General features: G+C 36.9%; 1 protein-coding gene across 9 annotated transcripts in view; it reads left to right on the forward strand.

Moving 5' to 3' along the window:
• si:dkey-237h12.3 (teneurin-3) overlaps positions 1-12900 on the forward strand; it is a 305241-nt gene that overhangs the window by 84815 nt on the left and 207526 nt on the right. The window contains exon 1 of one of the 9 annotated variants that reach the window (XM_041797168.1): positions 2716-2785. The exons of the other annotated variants lie outside the window; for them this stretch is intronic. The gene's annotated coding sequence lies outside the window, so the exon portion shown is untranslated. Of the gene's footprint in view, positions 1-2715; positions 2786-12900 lie in introns of those variants that run through there. 9 annotated transcript variants of the gene reach the window in all.

The following is a 12900-nucleotide window of genomic DNA, read 5'->3' on the forward strand; positions in this document are numbered from 1 at the left end:
CCATCTTTTGTAAGTACCTCTGTGTTATGGAAATTGAGTAGTAACTCACAGTAGGACATCCATTTAAGCTAGGTTAGAGGAGTGTAGGGAAGAACACACCAAAGCTGAGGCAGATATTTTTTCTTTATGGTTGTAGATGTTCTTTGTCAATGAGTATTCCAGGGGAAGGGTAAAGAAAATCATAGTCAATCTAGTCTCATTTCCTGACACCGCTAGAGGGCAGAGCTCAAAGAAATTTGCACCACTGGAGGTCATCTTTCACCATGATGCTATAGATGTACTAGAGCTGTCAACATTAATACAATAAATGCAATTAAGGTCCACAACTAGTGCATTATTTTTTCCAGTCCTCTCAGTCACAAACTTTGTTTCTTCTTTCAGCACACATTGGTAAAGCCACTGCAATACCTCCCTGCAGCCACAATGATGTGAAATAAGTCAACTTCTGCTCCTTAATGTCTCATTTCAATTTATCAGCTCGGTGAAAGAGTCAGATTCTTCAATATCCGTTACAGTCCACAACAAGCTCCTTTTACTGTGGCTAAGTTAATTGCATACACCCTGGTCTACCCATTTTCTTTCAGAATAAAAGCTGGTCTTTCCAAACAGGAAGTTATCCTTGATGTATAGGAATGTGTAAAAGCCTTTCAGAGGCTCAGTTATTTCTGTGGCTGGGCCTGAATGTACATCACAGTATAATTTTATAAAAGTCTGTTTATTTGTTTTTTTTCATAAATATAAGGGTTTGATGTCAATTTATAACTAAATTAACATTTATATTTTAATTATTCTGTCAAAAGTTTAAGGTTTTAATGGTGATTTACGTCGGAGCTTCTGTAGTTAATCTTGAGTAATCGCACCCTTTTTATCACATTTAAAATTCTACTATTTTACATTCAGAACTGTTTTTATGTCCCTTATGGATTTTTCTTCTGTCTTAAACTAAGGGTAATTGATTTCCTGTTTGGACACAGACCTGCTTTTACAGTTGGATCAAATATTTCACCGTGAACTTAACCATGGGAAAAGAAGTAAGAAGCAGTAGTGGACTTATTCTTCATCACTGTGGCTACAGGTATACACCGCTGTGGATAAACAAAGTGTGTTGAACGGGACAATAAAGCATTAGATTAATGGCAATAAAAAAGAGCATTAATTGTGCACTTTGATTAATTGTGATTAACTTTACAGCCCTAATTTTAATGCACTGGAAATTTAAATACAAAATATCCCTTTGGGTTATCCCTCTTCATAAAAATGTTTATGTATTTATTTTGAGTTTATACAGTTACTGAACAAGAGATGCCACTCGCAGAAAACGCCCCTTGCAGGACAAAAGAAGTATTGTTTTAATTATATCTTTTTTTTTTTTTTTTCAAATTAATTGAAAACATCCAGATTCAAATTGATTTGTAATGGTACTGCCAGGTATTGCTACATCCCTACTTGGACATATACGTCATTGGTCCATTTCTGCTTTAAAAAAAAACAAAAGTTTAATATCATAGTGAAACTATTTTTAAGTGTCTATCAGCCCCCTTTTTCGGTGACCTCTTTAAAAATATTCCTTCACTTCTTTGTAAAAGCAAATGAGGCTGCATCCATTTCCATTTCACACAGTACTATGTTAAATAAGCTTCTTTCTTTTGATCAAGAGCTGAAGCTTGTGCGAGTGTGAGTCTCATAAACAGACAAATATTCTGCCTTCTTTATCAAATGCTGTCAAAGTAAACAAACAGCACTGACAATCAACCAACCAGACGAGATCAAAACATGGAAAGGATAGCATTTGTTCTCTTTCTCCTGCTGTTCTAGCATTGTTTTAATGAATTATATTTGGTGCTTTCATTGTTCTAAACACTCATCTGTGATCACATTATTGAGATTTTTCTACTGAGAATTCAGCTATTGTTTCTGTCTGCAGGAGAATGTGTCACATGTTCACTGCTGTGTCTCCTAATGAGCTTAGGATGCTTATTATTATAGTGAAATAATATGAAAAAGACAACGGAGACTGTGCTGGAATAGGAGGGAAGACCATTTAAAAGTGTCACTTTAAGGTCTGCATAGACTCTGCCTCATGAATCCATATCAGGGTGTCATCCAAAAGCTCGCCACCTAGCTCTTTAATTTTTCAGTCCCATTTCAAATTGTTGTTTTAAGGTAGCAGCGTACCTCTCTCATCATCCCCTCCCTCCCTTCCCTTCCTCCCTTTTCTCTTCTCCTCTCCTGCTACTTCTTCTTTTTGAGGGGTAAACACACACGCAAAGCTCCTCAGCCTATCATCTGTGACCGCCGCTACAGCCAGACAGCGTAACACGATCCATGATAGAGTGGTGCAAATCGCCCCGGCGCTTTCGTCTACCATCTCACATAAGGAGGGGGTGAAGCCCGTGAGATAGGTTGAGTTTAAAAAAAAAAAGAGAAGGAGAAGAGAAAAAAAGGAAAAGGGAAGAAGAAGAAGAAAAAAGGGAGGAGGAGGAGGTGGTGGAGAGCTGCCGGAGAGTGCGGCAGCAGCGGCGGCTGGCAAACTAGAACGATGCTGGTGTGACTTTCCGGTCCACTAGGTTTTAACCCTTTTGACATCGCTTGAGTGCCGTCCATGTGTCAGTGCCACAGTGTTCCTGTGCAGCGTGTGGCTCGTCTGGCAGCAGCGAGAGGAAGAGGAGGAGGAGGAGAGCTGGAACGTTTGTAAATGCAATACAAAGCAGCATCGCAGCATGAGAAGTGGACCTTACTGATACAGTAGAGCTTCAGTGGGAAATTGCTACAGGCATTCTCCGAGGTAACACACCAACTTCTTTTTTTGTCCTTTCAAATGAGTGCACAAAATTAACCCAAATTCTAATCTGGGTTACATTTCAAGAGTTTTTTGAGTATTTTTTAGGGAGATTTTTCCTGCACGTCTGTGGACTTGAGCATGAATTCCATGTGCCAACAACTTGGACGAGCTGAGATAATATTTAATGCATTGCATGAGCTGTGCACTGGCCGCTCTTCTATTAGCCCAGGCCTTATTGTTACTGCAGAAAGCTAGAGTCTATTGTATTCCTTTCAATCCCCTTGTGGATCTTCTTTTCCTTATGAGGGGGTGGCGTGTGTTGTGTTTAAAATGGTTCTGCAGCCCTACACGTGCAAATTGATAATCTACTGCCCCTGCACTTGTGCATGGAAACCTCCACAGGCTTTTAAATATTTACATTTATGACTACAGGGAAGCTCATTTTTGACTCCAGTATGGACAAATCACTCCACCGCCATCCAATGAGTGCATTATGGGGTTAATTTTATTGCTTTTTTACATTAACACAAGGTTTAATGGGTGCAGTTTCCCTCATATTATCAGGAGCACTGCCTGATAATGTGGAACAAATGAAAAAAAGAAAAGGGTTTTAATATTGTATGACATTCAATATTAGCGTAAATTGCCTTAAGCTTTCTAAGCTGCATCACAGTGATAACACATTCTACTTGTGTTTTTGCTCCACAAGAAACTCCTGCTCCTTTTTAGAGCCCTCACTGGATTCAACATGACATCTGCAATGAATTTTGGGTAGTGTATGCAAACAGGGATGCCCTAGGTGTTGTTTTGGGTGTTGACTTGGCTTTGATTAATCATTTCAGGCTGACGTCACGGTCTCACAGACAGAGATGGATTGAGGTGCTTAGCAGACCAATGGCTACTAAGACAAAGAGTAATTGGTGTGTAGCCAGTGGTGGCCAATGTAAGCAGAGTAGATGCATCAACAGGGGAATAAGTCTGAGTGGAGAGGAGGGTCATACAGTGGCACACCCACATACATTTACAGGTGACAGGTAAATACGAGCAGGTAAATGCAATGAGCCTTTCCTCCTCGGGTGCTGCACCTTACAAGGCATCAGAATGAATTATCCTGCAGGCCATAAGGTGAGTTGTGGAGGAAGGCAGGTATATTTTTATCTGCCTGAATGAGTGCCCCATGATGAATTTCATTGCATGTTTGTTTATTCATTTCAACACTCATGAGTTGTGATTTTAAAGCTGCAGCCTTGTGTTGGTATTATTTTTTGCATTAGCTAGGCTGTGGCCATGTTTGCCTGCAGAGGGGAGAGGAAGGGGGTAATTGAGGGGGTGGGTGTGCTGCAGAGGAGGTGGATATATTGTGATCCAGCCGTCTTTATATGTGTCAGTGGTAATTAAATTGAAAAAGTGGGTTTTTGTCCCTGGAGAAAAAGGCGAATGTACTTCTGTACTGAGTGGTAAAAGCTAAAGGAGGGGGCAAAGTTTTAACAGCGACTTGTGCAATCAGAGCGGGAATAGTAACTTTAATATCATAAATCATAATGGCCTGATGCTTTTTGTTTTCTCTGTGGGCTCAAGCTGCTCGGCATTCACATTAACAGTGAGCTCTGAGCAATTTTTCTTTTAATTTTCTTATCTCATGTTTCACCGGGCGGCTCTCTTCCCCTCAGTCTTACCGGCAAACACAAAGCCTCCGCCAGCGAAGGCTTTTGTGCATTATGATGTGGTTTGTGAATGAACTGCTCCATAATTTATGAAATGAAAGGATGAACTGTTGTTTAATTTATGTAATGTCTAAATGACGAACTCTGTATTTTGTTTATCGTGCAGTGCTGACTCTCTCCATGGACACCCTTATTTTATATCCCCTTATGAAGCATATCAGCAGGTTGAACACTCAAAGCTTTACATCAGCAAAAATCACTGAAAAACAGTTTTTGGTTTATGTTTCTTTACCATTGGGCGAAGTTAATCCAATTCAAGAAATGTTGAGTTTTTATTCTAAGAATAGTCGGACTCTAAAACAGCCGCTCTAAGGTTCCCACACATTCTTAACTAAAGAAAAAAAAAAAAAACAACTAGAAAACTGTTGACCAATTTTCCAGTAATGGAAAACACATGAAACAATCTGCTGAAAATCTTGTGGTGTCTTGGATAATTATTCAAACATCATCCTTATTTCCAATCACAGTTTCCATGTCACATTACACAAAAGTACCTGCAATGTTTTGGCCCAGATTAAGCTTCAGAAATTACGATATGCAATACAGAGTATTAAAATGAGACAATGCATACAAGAACAAGACTAAGAGGCGAGAAGATAAGAGGAAAGTAGATGTTATAAATTCCTAAACTGTAGTAGCATGCATTGTAAAAAATGAGTGCTATACATCTACAGCATGAAGCATGTAAGAGTTCATGTATGATAAAAACATAGACTGCACATCTTTTGAATCAGAATTCCACAAAAAGGAACATTGATGAATTGTCACTGTTTGTTCCTGTCATGCAAGCTGAGATGGAATTTAAAGTCCTGGAAAACTATCTTAGAATTAAGTGTTAACCCTGGAAAATCATCCTAAAGTTATATGCCTGTTGCCACGTAAGAGGTAGAATACATTGTAAAATGTGCTTTCACACATTTTGATACGTACATGCCTACTGCCAATAAAAATATAAGTTGAGCTAATGTTTAAGTCAATTAGAGATCTGAAATGGCCACTGTGCAAAGCACAACATTTGCTGTGGACTCATCTTCTTGCACCACTTTAAAGCCAAACTGTTCATGTTCTTGCCTGCTATGTAGCAAGGATTCCTACACTTTCATTACTAAGTGCATTAAAGACCAAACAGTGTTTTGCTGTCAGCTGTTATTGGTGCACATCAACATACATGATATAACAGAGTGCACTACATTGATATGAATAAATAGGACAACATAGGAGAACAATAATAGTTTATTTTGGAGAGAAAATATGATTACAAATGCCCAGTCAGTTATTATAACATAAATGTGTCAATAAAATTAATACAGGTGGGAAAAGTATGACTATTTTACTTAGGTAAGTACAGTTACTTTTGTTAAAGTTGACTTAACTAGAAGTAAAATTACTTGTCAATAAATCATCTCAAATGAAGTAAAAATTATTTCATTAAAAGTGTACTTAAAGTATTGAGTTGTGTTAGTAGTATTGAGGTGTACAGTAAAATATGATTTTTACTTTTTGGCAAGAACAACATAAAATAGAAATCTCCATCCAGATTGTTTAGGTAATGCCACACTGTTATGATGATGTGAAATACTAAAGCTGTTGTTGGGGTGTGATATGATGTGAAAGCATTTTCTGGCTATGTGCCACTGACCGTCATTTAAAGTCAAAGCAAAACTATCAGCCAGGAACAGGTCTTTTTACTTTTTAAAATCTAATGAGGTGCAGAACTTCTCCCAAAATCTACTCAAGTAAAAAGCAAAATGACTGATTCCAAAAACTAATCAAATAAGTACAAGGACACAAAAAAGCTTCTTAGCTACATTCAAGTATCAATCAGTCAGTTTCCACCCCTTAAAGATAAATGCTATCCATCTGAAGGTGTATTTAAATGTTTGTAAGATCAATTCGTCTTCATCTATAAGCATAGAAGAGCTCACGATTATAGCCATAGACCACATATTTTGAATCAGAGGTCAATAGAAGGGAACATATTGGTGTATGGGCACAATGCATTCATGAAATACCAGTGAAATTGTCATTGAAAATGCCCCCCAAAAGTTCTAGAAAATGAATCTGGAACCCTGTAACTAATCTTAGTGACAGATAGATACATAGATTCATGCATGCATTAATACATGAATACATACGAATACATACAGAAAGTGCCTGTATACTCACATTGTTTTTATAATAGTGATTCTGTAGCCTCAGGACCCACCCCCACGTGAGAAACCATGATCCAACATTTCAAAACTTTCCAACCATACTAATTTATTCCTCCCTTTTTATTTATTTATTTATTTTTTATAATAGGATAAAAGAAAGAAGTTTGGACATTAATTTAACCAGTTTTAAATTTTAAGCAATATTTGTTCTATATTTATAATGCAGTATTTATCCTGGCTTACAGGCTTTAATCACTGAGCACTTTGAACTGTGCCATGCATGCTATATGTTGATTTGTGTAAGGTTTGCTCTTGTGCTCATCTGTCATTAATGTCACACAAAAAAAGCTGTTAACAAACACATCATGTTATTAGTAGTTAGAGTTTAAAGTCCTCAAAGTACTGTACATTTAAATATTCATATTATTTTACTCTGTCTCCCATGGTAACAGGAATGTTGGCTGTTTCTAGATCTTGAGAAATAGAAATGTATCACAGAATACCAAGCTAGAGTATGTTGACATCAGATAAAGAGTAAGATAATGCAATAAAAGCTGAAATCAGGTCATAACTGATGTACAATGGCGGCCTGGGTTGAAGTCTGGTCTGCGGCTCCTTCCCTGCATGTCATTCCTCACTCAGATCTCTATATCCAATTCTACTGTGGGAAACAACCATAATTTACTCATTATTAAGGCGAAACAGAGTAGATTAAAATTCATGCATGTCTGCTTAGGGCTTCTGTACATGTGGCTTTTTGTCACAATTCTTTTTGCTGCACATATTCACAATTCACTGAAATCAGCCCGCAGCCCACTTTATGTCCTGGCCCACAGTTGAGGTCCATTGATTTATGACATGTATGTGTGGATCATTGCATCATTGATTGAAAGGCAGAATATTTGCCAATCTGCCTCCTCCCCATAAAAAACGACATTATTTTTTATTCATTATCCTCATATGCACTTCTGATACCATCTTAATAAGGTTTTTGGAAATTATGTGAGTGTGAAATTGTCCACAGAGTGATGTCATCTGGGAGACACTGAACCCTTGTTTTTAATTAAAACTCAAAGTGGAGGAGAAATCGGCACACCTGAAAGCTTCAACGAGTGTATATGAGGGGAAAGTTAATTAAAACCTGAAAACAATTACAAAGGAAAATTTAAATTTGAAAATGAGTGGAATATTAAGAATTTTCCAAAACACTTGTTAACTTTTTTGTCTAACTCCAGCTTTTGAGTAAAGTCCTCTCTTCAAAAACCTCAAGTATTTCCATAGTGGAGCCGGTTTTGTCAAATTACCTTACACTAGATTTTATGATTTGATGCTTTTTGCTCACCTTGTCAAACGCTCAGCTAAATTCAAAGTGAGAGCTGGATTCCCCTTTGTGTTAAAAAAATCAAGGTTGGAATGCAGAGAGTGCCGCAGCTCTCAGCTCCAAACAAATTCAAAACATGAACTAAAACATAAATGAGTCGACAGATGGAATTACATCAGTGTGTGAGGTTGTTAAAGTAACGGTGCTGCAGAAGCTGTGTGTGTTCCACAGGAGGGAGAGGAGAACACATTTTAACAGGCTGAAAGATTGCCATTAAACATGGAATGGCTCTCTTTTTTATGTCATAAAAAAACACATTTATTGTACTGTGTTTAGTGGCAAAGGCAGTACAGCAGTACTGCTGTTGTCTACTTTAGAACAAAGAGAGTATACTGGAAATAAACACAATCACAGCAAAGATCCCTGTTTAAAAAGGTATTACACTCAGAGTGTGTGTGTGTGTATTGGTTGCACAATTGTATTTCATTTTAACATAAGAAAACAGGACTCAACTGACCACCAGTTTGTTGGCATAACACCATGAGATGCTTTATTGTTCTATTATTTCATATCACTGATTACATAACTGATAATTATATAATGTGTCATGTAGCATTTTAGTGTTGCAGTTGGTAGAGAAGAAGCTAAATCCTGGACTCATTTTATTAACTTTTGACGTATATAATCTTTAGATCTGGCTTTTCATAAGCTTGTTAAATATTTTGCATGTTAGTTCACTAAAAGCCAAAGCAAACAGATACAAACATGGCATAATCCTCTGACCTTTTTCAAAGTAGGAATTCACAACACAGTGGAAAGACTTAATTACAGTATGAGGCTAATATACTCATAGTTACATTCATTAATTTTAAATATGCTATTTAACATCAGGGTACTGTTTTAAATAGATATGTTTTATCAGTGCAAATGCTACAATTTAAAATGTATCATTTTACTATCATTTATTATGGCCACTTACATAACTGATAATTATTGCAATGCAAAGGTAGCATTTACTGCAGCAGGTCAAGGTAGAAATGAATTCTTCAGCATTTTGATTAACGTTTAACTCATCAAATCTTAAAGTTCACTGATGTTTAGTCAATATATATTTATATTTTAAATATTCATTTGTACAAAAACAAAGTGGTGGTTATGGATAAAACATGCTTTCACTGGAATAGAAAACAAACAAAATCCCAACTAAAGTGTGTGAAGGTGATATATCAATGAATCAATCATCATTCCATAGCACTAATACATGATGAATGCTATCTCAAGACACCTAACAAAAAGAGTAGGTAATGACTCTTTGTTCTAATATTTAAAATGGTCCAACATTAATCTCTCATGATGAAGCACAAAGAAAATATAGCAAAGTTACAGTGTCAAGAAAAAACTTAACTGTGCAGAAACCTCAAACAAAACCAGAGTCCTGTTAAACAGCCACCTGTCTTCCTACTCTACAACAAATAAGATACTTTTAATGCATCTTTAACTCATTTTCTTCTATATGGACTACAATGTCAGTAATAGTGGCAGCAGTATGTGTAGAATCAGCAGCAACAACTGCATACAAAAAAGAACTTTTCAGTTTAAATAGTAGCATCAACAACAACATTGATAATTATTTGGAAAGGGCTGATGTTGATAATTATAGCACTTGAAGTTGAACAGATTTTACATTAATTAAAACATTCAAAATAATAATAATTGTATAAGGTTAATGTTGATACTTGAAGCAATTGTAGTCAGGTGAGTCTGCAGCAGCTGGCTGTCCATGCTAATGATAATGGTCACAGTATGTGTGGTATATATGTGGAAACAACCATGTGTGATAATGCACTGATCTTTCTAATATAAACATTAGCTGCTTTTATGACGATAAAAAGAGAAGTATTAGAGCATTAGAAGATGAGTAGTTCTTAAATGTACTGAAAATCACAATACAGTGGACATACTGCATTCCCTGTGGTTATATTCAAATACAGTCCATGTAAATTCAAAAAGCATCAGTATCAAATTTTATGTCAAAAAGCTCAACTTGCAAAAAATTACTTGAGCAGCTTCCCCATTCCACTGTGTGTATTTGGTGTTTTTATGCCTTGTTTTATTTTATACAACTTACTGTCTTTAGTATCTCATTTCTGCTTCTTCATAGCAGGAATACTGCTATTTTATGGCCTTTTTTCATTTTTTATTCAGCTTAGTTTATTGTTTATTGTTTATTGTTTTGAGTACCAAATAACCAAGTCTGATCATTCTTTCTTGTATAAAATCCTACATGACCATAAAATGCATTTCTGATTTTAAATATACATGTTACTCATTACTGTTTAAGCCTAAGTGAATTGATAGTTGGAGAGACATCTGGATCACAAGTCTGTAAGGCAGGCTACGCACTAAACCAGAGGTGTCCAAACTTTGGCCTTAGGGCCAAACACGGTCTGTGGTCCATTCTCATTGGCCCCCAGCAGATTCTTAAATAATATTATATATGGCCCTCATTCAAACATTAAGCTTGTGCTTCAATGTATTGTACTTATTAGTTTTGACATACAGGAGGCAAGCTGCTGTGTAAATTCTGTAAACAAACATTTGACATGGAAATGAATTGACAGGCTTTCTTTCATGACTGAATTGAGACAGTCAAGTAAATGGTAAACACACTGACAAGCAGAATGATATCTTGATCCATAACACCCTAATGAATATAGAAAAAATGATTATGAAAGCAAATAGAAGCATGGATAGCACTCATTTGCTTTACCAAGTTTACTTTACATGCACTGGATTCAGGGTATCCGCGGGGTCTTGAAAAGTATTAAAAGGTGTTGAATCAATTTTGGGAAAATTAAGACCCTTAAAAAGTATTAAAAAGTCTTATCAAGACTTTATGAAGTCTTAAATTTTGAAAATATTTTTTCTGAATTAGCTGTCGAAGAGTTTGAGTCCCAAAAACACTGTAAAAGTGTGTGAATTTGTTCATCGTTGTTTTTTAATAAAAATGAATAGGTACATAAAAAACTAGGCTATTGTGGGTGCATTCGTAAATTGTCTCTGAGAGCGCCAGAGCGAGCGGGCGGTCGGGCGGGTGGAAATTCAGAAGCACAAAGATTTACTATCCCAGCCTGTTTGAATTTTGTTGTATCATAGTGCTCTATAGTCTTTATCACAAACTAAAACTGTTAAGTTAAAAATATCACTGATGTAAATGGTTACAGCTTGAAGTGGCGGTGAGGTATTAAAATATTGAGAAGGTCTTGGAAAAAGTCTTATAAAGGTATTAAAATTAACTTCAAGATTCCTGCATATACCCTGGGATTGGTTTTACTAACTTTGATTCAGTAAAGGTTAGGTATATCAAAGTAACCCTGTCATCCTTATATTTTTCTGGGGGTGGCCCTTATTGGAAAAAAGTTTAGACATCCTGCACTAGAGCATTTTCATTTTGATAACAGATACAAACAAAAGATACATGCACAGATCTAGCTGATTTTTGACATAATCCTCTGAAGACACATGGTGGATGATTCGGCTAAACCACAGGACCACAGGCCTACTGCTTGCTGTAAAAACCCACAGAGGTAATTCAGGAAACCTGATATCTCACAGAAACTCATGTGATCAAACCTGACTTAAGAAGAAAAACAAATATGGAGGACCTTTGAAAAAATCTGTCTGCTCACTCTCATTGGCTATTATGGGTATTCCTGTTGACACAGCCCTACCTAGAATCATATATTTTTAACTAACATGTTTGATATTTACTGTTCTAGATTGGGAAGGCTCCAGCTGATTGTATTAACACCACATACTTGAGGATTATTTGGGCGGATAGTTGGTTGAGACAAGCCTGAAATTGGGTCTCACCCCTCTGATCACCAAATCAGACCTGAAATTGGGCTTAAAATTGTCTAGTGTGTAGCCAGCCAGGCTCATCATTCTGTTAGTTTCTTATTTTGCAGGAAAGTTAGAAACTTTTGCTTTCAAATCAGTCAAATTGTCAAAATCGTTGCTAATATTTTGGCTTTTATCATGTTGCCTTCTTCAGCTTCGACTGATAGTGCAGATAAAGCCTGAATTGGTTCTGAATTCCCATAAAAGTGTTTCTTTTAGTAGTCCTGACATTTAATTCCATCGTGTTTCACCTTGTTTTTATGGCTTTAGGTTCGGTATATTTAGTGCTTGCTCTGGCAACAGTTTATCTTAAACAACAGTTTAAAGAATCGAAAAAAACTTTCTTCAAACCACAGGATGTATAAAGGTTTTTAATCTGTGCCCGTGCATGTTGTGTGTGTGTGTCCTTTTCCACCATATAACTGTGTGTGGTTGTCTTGTTATACTGACAGAATTCACAAGGTAATGATCATCCCCGCCATGTAATGCTGATGGTGAAGGGCCGGAGCCCCGGTGCCTCAGCTGTTTACTGCAGACATTTGCGGGTATCATTATCCAAACAGTGATGCTGGTGGGTGGCTACCAGAGCTGGAGGTGAAATAAGCCATTTAGCAGCTTTATGATAGCAATCCCCAGCCCTCGCTCTTTTTCACATCCAGGGTCAAAGCTTAGCAGCCATCTAATCTGCCTCAGTCCCACAGCTTTCATTAGGCCCGCCACTTGATCAGTCAGCAGAGCTGCAAGTGTCAAAGTTTGACGCATTTCAGGATGAAGGTACATAACCATAAAGCCTGTTTGGATGCTTATTGTTGTTTCCCGGTTGCCCTCATGTCTAATTTAATTGACATTTAATATGAATTCTGGTAAGCATGCTGCGCTGTTGACATCAGAATGACATTACAGTAATAGTTTGGCTGCTAGCACAAAGTTGAAAACTGTCCTACTGTCAAGAAAAAACTGAATTATTTCCTCTAGTAAAAGCAAAACACTTTCCAAAGCTGACACACAATGTGTCTATCA

The sequence above is a fragment of the Cheilinus undulatus genome, linkage group 10, assembly GCF_018320785.1.
Source record: "Cheilinus undulatus linkage group 10, ASM1832078v1, whole genome shotgun sequence".
Taxonomy (NCBI): Eukaryota; Metazoa; Chordata; class Actinopteri; order Labriformes; family Labridae; genus Cheilinus; species Cheilinus undulatus.